This window comes from Epinephelus fuscoguttatus, linkage group LG6 (assembly GCF_011397635.1).
Source record: "Epinephelus fuscoguttatus linkage group LG6, E.fuscoguttatus.final_Chr_v1".
Lineage (NCBI taxonomy): Eukaryota > Metazoa > Chordata > Actinopteri > Perciformes > Serranidae > Epinephelus > Epinephelus fuscoguttatus.
In genome coordinates this window covers 20,242,887-20,256,603 of record NC_064757.1, presented here as the reverse complement: position 1 = coordinate 20,256,603, position 13,717 = coordinate 20,242,887, and the positions used below count along the sequence as shown (strand labels likewise).

General features: G+C 43.4%; 1 long non-coding RNA gene across 1 annotated transcript in view; it reads right to left on the bottom strand.

Moving 5' to 3' along the window:
* Positions 1–1,521: 1,521 nt before the first annotated feature.
* Positions 1,522–13,717, bottom strand: part of LOC125889743 (uncharacterized) — a 42,463-nt gene continuing 30,267 nt past the window's right edge. The window contains exons 3-4 of the long non-coding RNA XR_007449481.1: positions 9,006–9,103; positions 1,522–2,260 (exon numbers count right to left, since the gene is read on the bottom strand). This is a non-coding gene — a long non-coding RNA (uncharacterized LOC125889743). The remainder of the gene's footprint in view (positions 2,261–9,005; positions 9,104–13,717) is intronic.

Genomic DNA, 13,717 nt, shown 5'->3' with positions numbered 1-13,717 from the left:
GTTGGCTCTACTACATTACATAAAAGCCTGGTAAACTGTGTGATTACCCTCACCTTATGGTGAAGCAAACATGCCTTCAAACTGTGGTACAGGAATGTATGTGTATGAACTGTTTCTGCATGTGCTCTAATTATTTCAGTATTCAAGTATGCAGAGCAAACATTTACCCATTCATAGATATTTCATGACTGTCTGAAGCTACATGATTATGACCATCCAATGCTAATAAACTTATTAGCCAGAACTGACATTTGTTCTGAAATGGAGACTGAAGGAAAAATCAATTAAGATTGTGCTGTGTGACAACATATGCCACTTTTATCTGTCTGGATTTAAGTAGCTATTGCAGAACATTTAAACAATATAAACCAAAACCCCATGGCCCCATTATTTCATTATACAGCTAATTGTCTCAGTATATTGGTGAAGCATTTTCTGCCAGCGGCAGGAATGACTGGAAATATTGCACAAGATTTCATGTTGCATCCTTCAAGTTGATGCCAAGACATGTCGGAGCTATTTTAGCACTCCTGAGACACTTTTTTGTTGATGTTTCCTTTATTTTGCTAGTTACCTGTAGATGTGACACCGCTGGCTCCAGGGCATCCTTTGTCTCATCACAAAAGCCACTAGCAGTTGATACAAACATCAGTGGACACTCTTGGAATACACACCATCTCACCTGTCACACTGTAACAATCACATCGACAACTTGGTGCAAACACGGTGTGTAAAAATGTACACAGACGCAGCCATCAGCTTGGATTCCTGTCCCATACGACCACTGACATGCGTGTTTGTGTGGGTGTACATGTTTGTGTGAGTCTAACGGTATGTGTGTGTGTGTGTGTCTCTGTCTGTCTGTGGGGGGAGAGGTGGAGGCCATCTTTCATCTCTTGCTGTGATCAGATATTCTACATGATATGATATGATGATACAGGCCCAATTAAGGGATGGGGTTGTGTGAAAAATGTGATGACAGGGCAAGCGGAAGAGTAGACTGTGATCTGACATCTGAGAGGGAGAAAAAGACAAGGGAGGGAGGGAGAGACAGAGTGCGAAAGGGAGAGAAAGGTAGCAAGAGAATGGGTAAGGGTGGGGGAAGACGATAGGGGACTGAAAGACGGTGGTAGGAGAGAAGGGAAGAGTGATGCTGGTAAAGGAAATGAAGATGGGGTAAGCGTGAGAAAAATAGTGCAAATGAATGTTAAGTAGGGAGGGACGGAGAGAATTAATATGATTAGGAAGGAGAAGGGAAAATGGAGAGACGCATAAAGATGAATGGAGAGTGATGAAAGATAGAAGAGGAAGAAAAATGTGGCTTCTCTCCCATAAGACACAATTTGTCAGAGATGTTATGGATCCTACTTCTGATCCGTCTTGTTTTAGTGTGAATAGAATTTTAGGGAAACTTTGACAGGGAGACAAAAATCAGAGTTTCCTATTTTTCTTTCAAAAACATGAACCTGACATGCAGCATGGCAAGGAAAAGACAACAAAAGCAGTTGTAGGAAAGCGGCGTAGAATCACTCTAGTTTTAATTGTTGTTTCATATTTTGCACATACAGGTACATTTGATTTGATAGACACACAGTAGCACACCAAAAAAAAACAGCACACAATGTGAAACAGAGCCGATTTTAAACAGGGAGGCTTCTTGGTACTGTCTGAACCTGTTTCCCAACGTTGCGTCTGTCTGGGTAAACTACAACTGTGTCAGGTGTATGATTTTGATCAGGACGCACGGTGCTTTGATCACCCTGCCAGCTTTTATCAGCACGCATGCTCTTTTCATAACCAAATAGGACCCAATTATGTCAAGCACATTGTTCTTTACCTGGAGTGCCAAAGCACTACACTGAAGGGAGGAAATAACTCACGCTAAAACATCACTTAAAGGGAAAAAAATGCATTTATTTAGCTGTCAAAAAATATACTTGTTAGACTCAATCAATTACATGAAATAGTCTGAATGTGAGGAATACTTTCATCCCGTTTTCTTATTAAGTATTGTCCCATATCAAAATAAAAATACATATAAATTCTTATATCAGTGCAAGGTCACAGTATTTGTCAGTTTGGTCAATAATCTTATATAACCAGTTGACAGAAATACAGAAATAAAGAGTTCAGTGCAGGTCCAAGTGTCGTAGAGAGTAATGTGAAGCTGCTAGAGCTTGTGAGAATTATGAGTAGACATCTTGAAGCTCCTGTCTTGAAATCTGGGCTCCTCTCTAGTCGACCAGCAGGACTCAGTTACCTAAAAAAGGGAAATACCAAATTATTAAAACAATTCAAAGACACTTCAGCAAACGCAGTAGCTCATACCAGAGGTGGGACCAAGTCATTGGTTTGCAAGTCACAAGTCTTTGCTCTCAACTCCCCAGCCAAGTCCTAAATCAAGTCCCAAGTCCTAAACTTTGAATTTCAAGTCCTAAACCAGTCATAATGCACTCTTTGAAATTGTAATGCCAGTTTAACAACAGAGTAATAATATATTAAATGTACCCAAATCATGACTGCTTCATACAATGTGTATTGCTCTATCTGTATTTTTTAAAAGCACGTTTTGCATACTGTTATTTTTTATTTTTTGTTTTGTTGGGCTTTTTTGTGACCGCCATGTAGTTTTTGTACACAACCTATCCTTCTTGGTATCATTTTTTCCAACTGGTGCTCAGTAACTCTGCTCTTCATGGTTCTCTCCTGCAACTTGATGGATGCTGTCTGATTGGTTCAAACAAAGTAGATCTGGGGAATAATGTGTTGGGAATGAATAGCGTTAAGAAGGGGAATTGATTTGTGGGACTTTTTGAATAACATACTTTAAAACCTTTGAGCTTGGAGAAAGTATCAAGTATTTTCAAGTCAAAACGACACATTCACACTCCGACCTCATCACATATTGATGTTTAGTTTCCATGTCCACATACAACGTGCAAGGTACCTTGGGAGCATTGCAACGTTCTGGGACAACGTGTCAAATTCTGCCTGTTACATGCATTGTCTTCTGTCAAGATACACTTCCGTTTTCACAGGAAATTTAAATTTTACATATAGTCTCTTTCAGAATAAACGCACTACATTGGTACGGCACCACAAATTGACTTTTTTTTTTACCTTCAACAACAAAAACACGTGGTTAGGTTTAGGAATCTTAGGGGATGTGAACACTGCTCTCTCAGATGACAGTCGTTGTTTGTTGGACCCATCCACCACAACTCCCGCCCACCCCACTCAGACTTTCGCTGCTTTAATTTCGTCCTTATCCCACCACGTTTTCCTGTGACGCCGCACCTGGCTGTGTATCATGCCAACATTAATGGACGCCTTTTTTTGTTGATTTCCTATGCTGCATGTCAAGTTCTAAGCACCAGATTTCGACAACTTCAGAATGAGACTGGACTCGTCAAAAGTCAGTGTTTGTTGTTACAACACCGCAAATTGACGTTTTTCTTTCCTTCAACAACAAACACACATGGTTGGGTTTAGGCAACAAAAACACGTGGTTAGTTCAGGAAAAAAGAACAGGGCTTGGCTTTATAATAAGCCGCGATCACCGCTCTCCCAGGTGAAAGTCTATATAAGTCTATATATATAACGGCAACCAGCTGTGTATCATGCCAAAATTAAAGGAGGCCTTTTTTTTGTTGGTTTCTGACGCCGCAAGTCACTGCCCAAATGCTGAATTTCGCGAACTTCAAAGTGAGACTGGGCTCGTCAAAATGCTGAAGTCCAAAGTGAAGTCACAAGTCATTGGTGTTAAAGTCTAAGTCAAGTTGGGAGGTTTTTTTTTTTACTTTGTCAAGTCGATTCCAAAATCATCAAATTTGTGATTTGAGTCTGGCTCAAGTACAAGTCATGTGACTGGAATCCACACCTCTGCCATGTACGACATATTATTACAACAAAGCAACAAAGTGTGACCTTTTGGTGAAATTACACATCCTGTGTAACACAACACTTTCAACAGCAAATTTCCTCCCAGAAACCAGAAGTGTGAGGCTAAATCATCACTCCCAGCCCGAGGGGATCTTACAGCAACCTGTTGGTTACATTGCTGAAGCATGAGGGACAGCACTTGTTGTAGAGTTTCATCACATCCCAAAGCAAGATCCTTGAATAAAAGGAGTTCAGTGAGCTGTGAGTTCCCAGTGTACTTGACAGTGACAAAGGCCTCAACAATAGCCACTGACATTAGTCCCCCTCATATCACGCTGCACTTTCCTCCCATTGTTCCCACTGCACTTCTCACATGTATTGTCTTACGTGATATCCTTAGAACCCGATAAGACGCCCGGTGAAAGTTTTTGTAGCTGAGGACACAGGCCTGGGAGTGTCTCAGGGTTACAGCTGCTTATTATTCTCTAATAGAGGAGACTGGGAGACTGGAGGGTCTGGGGAACGCCTTATCGGATCCCCTTTACACCCGGCCTAACCTGGGTTACCTGCACCTCCAGCCCTTCCTCCATTACCCTTGCCATACCTGACACTCCCTTCCTCCAGAAAGACATTATGGTATTGCATTTCCCCCAAACTATAGAGCCTGTTGACAAGCATGAAAGGTATTCTGGGGCCCAATATGAATGTATAGGCTGTGCAGAACAGCTGGGGTCATTTGAGACAGTAAGGATGTCTGACTGGCTCAGTTAAATCTCAGTGTACGGTGTCATTGTCTGCATCAGACAACAAAAGCAGAGCAACACGTCATTTTAGGATCCCATGACTTCAACAGAGGTGTTTCCTAAAGGTTTACTCTAAATGTATTTGCTGATTTATCTTGTCAGACACTTGAAATCTCTTGAAAGTTGCTATAAGTCAGCAACTCCCCTCAGTTTTCTATTTTTTCCCTAGGATTTCAGAAAGTACAAAAGTACTGTTTTGGCCACGCTGTCTCCTTCAACAAATTTCTCTGATGTTTGGCTGACAGTATAGAACAGTTTGGGGTTGGCAGGGGGTCCCTGGGCCATCAACAGCCAAACTCAGCCCAACTCCAAAAGATGAAGGGAGGTGGATTTAGACAACTCAAGCACACCACCCTGCCTGCACACAGCACCTCAAGGGCACACACTGCCTTCCTGGCCTGCCTGTCTATCTGTGGCAGCTGATCTTAGTCAAAGCTACATGTGCCTCTCTCTGCATCCTCCTCATCTTCTCTGCTGACACTGCAGTTTAATGTCTATATATAAGCATGATGTCCACAGTGTGTATGTGTGTTTATGCCCATGGGTCCAAAGCATTGCTGATGGTTCTCAAGAAAAAATAACTATAAACAACCCCTATACACGGCACGGTGGTGTGGTGGTTAGCACTCTCGCCTCACAGCAAGAGGGTTGCTGGTTCGATCCCGGGCGTGGGAGCCCTTCTGTGTGGAGTTTGCATGTTCTCCCCGTGTCAGCGTGGGTTCTCTCCGGGCACTCCGGCTTCCTCCCACAGTCCAAAGACATGCAGATTGGGGACTAGGTTAATTGGAGACTCTAAATTGTCCGTAGGTGTGAATGTGAGAGTGAATGGTTGTTTGTCTCTATGTGTCAGCCCTGCGATAGTCTGGCGACCTGTCCAGGGTGTACCCTGCCTCTCGCCCGATGTAGCTGGGATAGGCTCCAGCCCCCCCACGACCCTCAAGAGGATGAAGCGGTTAGAAAATGAATGAATGAACCTATACAGTTTAACACTTTCACAAAATTAATTACAATGTAGAATCATCATTTTTGTTTACACACCCTTTCTAGCATTTACATGTCTCCTGCACTCACACCTGCCCACCTTGAACTGTGGGCATGTAAATATCTAGCAGTGGATCTTCCGATAGCCAACAGAGGCGCCCACCTTGCCCATATTCATTCATTACATTCAAAATGATCAAACATAAAGATAAAATGATCCAAAGATCTAATGCCAACAGTCATTTTGGAGTAGGGGTACCACATCTAGTCCATCTAGTTTATCAGTGAGTGATCCCTGCATTCAGAACATGCTAGACTTTATGGACGTGGAGGATCGAAATATATTTGGAGAGCATTAGAGTAAGAGAAAATAAAAGGGGTGGGGAGGGAGCCGGGGGCTTGCCTAGGGTGCCGAATGAAGTCTGGCAGTGTAACTGTAAATAGCATAGTTTTTTGTCAGCAACTACAAACATGTTGATATAAACAAGATTCCTTACACAACCCATCTGCTCAAAGCATGATGGGTGTAAAGGCTCTCACACACCAAGCTGTTGCCCCTCCTTGGCCCCCGTCTGCTTTATTGGCTGATTCAGGAGCCCATCGGTGGAAAAAAAATCACTCGGACTGGCAGTTTAGTTCAGCACACAGGAAGAAAAACAAAAGTGAGGAAAGTAAACAATGACTAAAGTCAAGAGGGAGTGAGATCGAAACAAACTAGTTCTATAAGATAAGATTATTTTTCTTAATCCACTAAGCTCTTTAGCAGAAATGTTTTGTGATGGTTTCCATTATTGTTCACTGGTGCACAGTAAGTAGGCTTTGTTCTTTCAACATTGGATGGTGTGGTAATGTGCTAACTGGCTAACCAGCATCAAGATGCTCTTCCAGTTTCCCTTTTTGAATGACTAATACAGACTACTGCTGTCTGCTGGCATGGAGAGTTATTGCCTCTCACACAGGTGATACGGTGTGTTCAGGCAACACAGTCTCACTGCGAAGTCATCGAAATCCAGTGCTTCAGCAGTGACTCGTGGTGTCAGACACTGATACGCTGGCGGTCACAGTTAAGGGGGGACGCGCAGCAGGACAAGAACCAAAGTTAAGGCAACAAAAGTCCAAGTAGGATGGGTGGGAGAGGTGGTCGATGGGTCCAACAAACACCGACTTTCACCCGGGAGAGACATGTTTGCGTCCCTTAAGATTATAAAGCCAAACCCTGTTCTTTTTTCCTAAACCTAACCACGTGTTTTTGTTGCCTAAACCCAACCACATGCATTAAATCTTGGAGAAAAAAGTATGTAAAAGGTAAATTTCCTGTGAAAACGGAAGTGTATTTTGAAAGACGACAATGCATGTAACAGGCAGAACTTGACATGGCGTTCCAGAATGTCATCAACCAACACACCCAGGGTACCTTTTACGTTGTATCTGGACGTGGAAGATCCATGACTAAATGTCGATATGTGGCAAGGATGGAGTGAGAATGTGTTGGTTCATGTGTAACTTTTTGGCTGATCTGGCAACGTGAGGCAACACAGCAGAGGACTTTCGATGCTGCTGGTTCTCTGAGGTCGGTTTGGTGTGTCTGAGCCTTAAGCTAAAATAAAGCAATCTTTTACAAACTGAGGAATATTTTTTTATAGTTTTTGGCTTCCGTCCTACCTCTTATGACAATGTCTCACTGACTATATTAAATATACATATAGAAATTCTAGCTCTGGATATAGTTTTACAGCACATCCACAGGGCATTGCAACCCATCTGTTAACAGTTCATCAAGTTCCTTATTTTAGTGATCTGAACCACTTACAGTATTTAGAAGGCAAGAATTACACTAAATTGTCAGATTGACCCAGTTTAACTGAATCATACTGAAAGTGTGCTCCACACACTCTGTGTCTAGCAGTGTCATTGTCCTGGGGCCTTTGCAATGGAACTGGTGAAGATATATGCTAATGTAGTAGCCACCAGAAACAATAGCCGAAACATGGAAAATGAAAAACAAGTTGTTAAAAAAAAGACAAAGAATATGGCGTCCAGTGTGAGGATTTTTTAACACATCTTGTAACTCACTAAATAAGATATCTAGAATTTAAGTGTGATGGGAAAAACAACTATATATTTCCTTTGCCATTCAAATTTTAGGGATTATTCAGTGCCAGTAGACCCAGATTTTCCCAGACCAGCTCCACAAACATAGATAGTTGTCATTCTCTCCATCACCATGCGCATTTATGCGGAAAAATATATGATTTTTTTGGGGAGTGGTCTCCCCTCATCCACAAAAAAGGATTTCATGTCAAAGTGTCCCTCGGGAAATTTGACAAAGGCAGAAAGTAGTGCCTGGTGTTGCCCCAAGTCTGATAACAGGGTGGAGGAGTTGCATGCCTTGCTCTCCTTCTGCTAACTACTCCCAGTAGACTGCAGTCAGATGCTTCCACTCTCCATGAGGAGGCAACTGATGCTGCTGCTGATCTGCAGAGAATAAGACTTGACTGAAGCCTATCGGAACAGGAAGAGACTACTGATACAGACTCAGTGCAGGTGAAACATGATGCATATGTAAGGTAAAAACATGCGCTCCACTGTGTGCACGACAACTTCATTTACATTATATAATCCAGGACTGGCATAGGTTTGGACACAAATTGTTGTACATACAGATGCCAACCAACAGACTGGGGGTAATAAATAGACATATATGTACACAACTGCACAGACATGAGAGCCAAACATGCACAAAGATATGACTGGCACACACACAAACACATCTCTCCACCATCCTATTGTATCCCTCTCCTTCTTTCTCTATATATCTCTGTCCGTGCTTTTGAACCTTAGGGAGACATATTCTTTTTCATCTGTCAGTATGGATGGAAACAGACATGTTCAAAACACACAACAATGGCCTCGCCAGCACCGAGGAGGCTCTATGTTTTGTATGCTTGAAGCACTGCATTATCTCCTAAGTGTCTAGCAACCCCAGTATAGTAAATAATGGATGCTCCTCTTCCTTCTGAAAAACCCCTCTTTCACTTCAGGGACCAGTCATGGTTTACCTGTATAAATGCCCTTTCTGTGTCTTTGGAGAAATGGATAGCACTAAAGGATGTGGGTCAGACGATTTCATTAGCACAGCATTTCTCTCTGTGTCTCCTTCAATCAGTTGTTTGACAGAAGCAATGTCACTCAAAATGTCTTACAGACACTTTCATATAGAATTCGCAGAGAAAAAAAGGGATGCAGAGACTGCTGATCCATAGCGGCAAATTCGTAAAATATAGCCCATATAACAAGATGGCAGAAACCGTAATGCTTGAAAGGAGAGAGCGCAGTCACCTCTGAGATCAGCTGAATATCCTTGACGTCTTAGCCTGGAGACTCCAGTCATTATGCCATTTGTTTCTGGGTCATGATCTACGAGGTCTCCATCCAACCTAGAAACACAGGAAAGGCGAAATGTTTAGTGCTGTATATGTACATATACACTGAAACAAGCACTCAAACAGAACATGCAAGGTATACAGACGTTGCATGAAATCAGACTTTATTAGATAATGAGAGTTCTATAAGATCTACTGGGTACTCCGTTATGACCTACTTGTTTCTTTACCATCAAAACACTAAGCAGGATTGGACAGGACTACTGTGTGCCACTATGTAACTAAGTCTCTTAGGTCTCCCTCCCCCATTCATTCTGAGGTTACATCGAAAGAGTTTCAGCTATAGTGAATTATTTACTTGATTCACCGTTCGGCCCTTTAACCCCTCAGCAAATGCACAGGCAGTCGGGGTTAAAAATACACTCCCACAGGATCTGAGTTTGACTCTATATGCGTGAGCGTGTGTGTGTGTGCATGTGTGTGTGCATGTGTGTGGGCAGGGATGTGGGTTGAAAAAAAAAAACAGTATCTCATGACACATAAAGCACCTTACATTTTCTCCTTTACAGACACACACACACACATAGGAAGTCATCAGAGCATCATTATGTGGGTACCTTCTGAGTGAGAATCCAGGACGTCCCAGATGGGATTATTATAACACAGCTTGATCTGTGCAAGAGCTACGAGTGTGATTGTGTGAGTCTCACTGTGTGAGTGTGTGTGTGCCAGTGTGTGTGGATGTTTGTGAGAGAGTAGGTGAGTCTTGACCTGTGCTTCCTGACCTGAGTGAATGTGAGGGTGCACCTCTCTGTGTCTGTGAAAGTATAAAATATAGAGTACAAGCATAAAACTGTGCCATGCCGAATCATTAGCAGGAAGGCGCTTTCCTTGACAACTGTGTCAGCTGGCTTACATTCACTTACAAGAGAGTATGTATACAGTGGACATATTTATGCTGAGCCTGTGAGTCAAAGGCTGAAATAAAGGAGTCTGTGATACATGCCTGTCAAACAGCAAACTGATTGGGGCTGCAGCAGCTTCCCTGTCTGACTGAGTGAATATTAATGTCACAGAGATATGTGGCCCTTAATGGATCTGCTCACACACACACACACACACACACACACACACACACACACTACGACACCAACTCTACTTGGCCATGTTGCCGTGGTATGTCCCTGGCATGCAGCAGTGTTGTCATGGATACCCCCAGACACATCCGCCATCCCATAAGCGGGGGGATGCTGAGCGCTTCAGAGGGGCTGGCGCCGAGGCTTCCCCCCCTCGTCCCCCAAACCCTCAACCCCCATTCTCTATCCCCTTCCCCCCAAAACTGAATCCCTGTCCCTTATTCTCCCCGAAAAAACCGGCTCAGCCTCAAAAAGGCTCTCTGCTTGTCAGCTGGGTAGGAAGCACACAGCTGCTATCTTGTCCCAGTGCTGGGGCCTCTATTGCTTTTAAATGGAGTGGGTTGTAATGTAACTGGAACACGGAGGGAACAATAGAGAGTGAGATATAGACAGAGCTAGTGCGACTTCTAATCATGAAATTAAAATAGAACCTAAAATAGATGTTGAGCAGGGAAAATGAATGTGGTTTTGTGTGTATGTGTGTGTGAGCGGATGTGTGTGTCAGCCCTCAGGGCTATGGTTAAGCCAGTAGTTTATCCTGAACTGATCCTTTTCATTAGCCATTATCAATAATTCAACATTGCACTTGCTTTAATGGTTTAATGTGGGCAAACCCTCAATCCGCACACATCCACACTGACACGCACACGCACACTCTACTTAATAGCACTCACTCTCTTGGCCTGCGCCCAAAGCCGCCGAGGTGAATATAGATGTGTAAACGTGCACATAACACAGTCAGTGCACCTAAAGCTTTCAAAGGTAAATACCTATCAATCTGAAAAAAAAAAAAGCCCACCAGGCGGTCATTGGATCCCTTGATTTAGAGAAGAAATCATTTATTATTCCCCCACAAAAGTCTGTTTTACTGTATATCAAGTTATATTTGCAATAAAAAGGCACATCAAATCCTCTACTCTGAGATGAGGAAATGAAAGGGTTAATCTTTTATGACGCGTCCCCTCCCATCCGTGCCCTCCCTTTCATATTCTCCAGTATGGCAGCACTCAGTGCCTGCACATATGCTGAAAAAAAAAATCCTCTTTGATTGGAAGGCTAATTTGAAGTGTCAATTATTCTTATGCAAATTAAGGTACAGTTTCTCACGTCTGAAATGGATTGGGGGGCACAGATGGGTGCGTGTGTGTGTGTACGTGTGTGTGCCCGCACAAATCTCCCTCCAAAAACATACAGCGCCATTTCATCCCCCCCCCCTTCCAACTCTTCATCTATACCTCGGCTCTTAGGGAAGAAAGCTGACGTACAAAGACAGCCGGCATAATGGGACGAGGATATTTGCATGCACATTGTCCACACTGAACGCCAAACAGATCATAAATTGAGAATACAATGCCAAAACAGTAACAAAGGCGTAGAAGTGCAAGTAAGCGCCCAAAACATTCGACAATACGGCGCTGTGGTTCTATGTTGTAATGTAAATAATGAGATGATGTTGGGTAAACAGGGACACAACAGGAGCTTGCATGTATCACGGGAAGTATTGTGGCCAAACAAAACAATTTACTAAAGCTTTTGTCATTTAAACACTTCCCAGTAATGTTCCCTTTTGCTGTTGCCACACCAGAGGTGCAAGCAAGAAATATATAATCCCAGTCTGTATGGAAAGAAGAGGTACAAGAAGATCCTGTTTAAATAAAAAGGGAGAGAGAAGGGGGGAGAAATCGAGAGCGACAGAGTGTGCCTAAAAGCATACGTTCGTGTCTGAGTACAGTATGTGAATGAGTGCACGCTCCTCTTTATGGTAATTAAAGCTCCGGCCTCAGACCTGAATCTGGACGGGAGATTTAGACTGACAAAGAGAGACAAAGTGAGGATGAAAAGGGAGAAAGACAGAAAAAAAGAAGCAGACAGACAGAAGACTCTACAAATAGAGTCTGTTGTCTGAACCTCTCAGCTGATGTGGTGGTTCAAGAAAAAAAAAAAAAAAAGGGCTTTTCAGGCCCAAAACAGGATCAAACAACCTGCTGTGGAGTCCGGTTACACCATAACAATGGCTTACATTCACTCTCAGCCTCAACACACAAGCTTTTACCTCAAAGGGTGTAGAGGGAGAGAGTAAGTCTGGTTTGGAGGGTGGGTGCGTGCGGGTATGGTGGGGCGGGGGGTATAGCGATATCTTAGACGATAATGGTGTTCAACAGATTAGATGGTATCAGCCTACCATGTTTGTTTTCAACTGTCGGCTTCTGCAGCTCTACTGAGATCTATGGTCGACCCCGCAGGCACTCTCAATCTCAAGGAAACTTTCAGATATTGCCAGAGAAAGTGGAGTACTCTGATAGATAGCATTCAAAACTCTTAGATAAAGACAACTGGTGAGGAGAGAGCAGCTGAGGAGAGATCGCTGCCTATAAAGTGGAGCACGGGGACGTCTTTGTCACATTGAGCTGTTAATGGACTTTTAATTGACTAGTGAATGAGCGAGTTGTTTTACACTCCCCTTCATTAGGTCAGGATTTTAAACTCGGGCATATTGACAGATTCCTAAAGATATCATATAGCCAACTACAACAGCCGTCCGTGTAAGCTTCTCTGTCCACAGCGGACAATCTGATTAATCACAGACCCACAATAGACAGCTACTATCTGCTAACCTCCCAAGACCCTGCCTCTCAAGCAATGAAGAGCAGCCCTGGCAATTTGTATTTGTTTTACATTGGTTCAGTAGTTCTGGGGAAATTAGTATGCAGTCAGGGATGGGAGAGCTTGTCAAGATCAGGGGGAAATCTCTACCCACCCACCGGGTGGATCTACATTCATGAACAAGGTTGACAAGAAAGCTGACTAGTGTAAAGACAAGGAGCAAATAAAATGGCGGAGAACACCATGAATATTCTTTTTCATATGAGTGCACTGCGAACACCTTCACAGACGGGCCCTTTCGCAATCTGTCTGTCTCGCGTGTCTGTTCATCTGTCAAGATGCTCACTCTGTCTTTTTCTCTCCCTCGCACCCTCTAGCCCCTCGTCTCTTTTCCAAAACTATGTGTCATGCACGTCAAAATGCTAAGGCCAGTCCTTTTTTGAGGGTGTTCTGCTGGACCATAGAGCGAATAAACATCCATGTCAGGAGAAAGCGATCTGGGGCCCTTCTCTCACTGAGCCCGAGCTCTCCTGGGAAACACACAGCTCATACAATGGATAGAGGAGGCCTTTTGTTGAGTCTCTGGGAGCTGCAGGGCTAGCTCTGGATCAAACAGGGGTGTGTGTACATTTCTGCATTTTGCACACACACACACACACACACACACTAGAGCAAACCGCACTGACACACAAGAGTGAACACACACACACATGCACACACCTTCGCCCACACACACACATAGAATCACAGACTTTTCCTCATCTCCCTAAACTCAGTGTGACTAAGTAAACTTCTTCACCCTTTTGCAGTAGTTACTGAGGGCAGGAAGATGAATTTGAAATAGCCAGCAGGAGAAGAGAGGAGAGACAAAGGGGAGAATGGTGACGTAAATCAGTGTTGGACTGATTTAGACTGGTTTAGTGTCAGT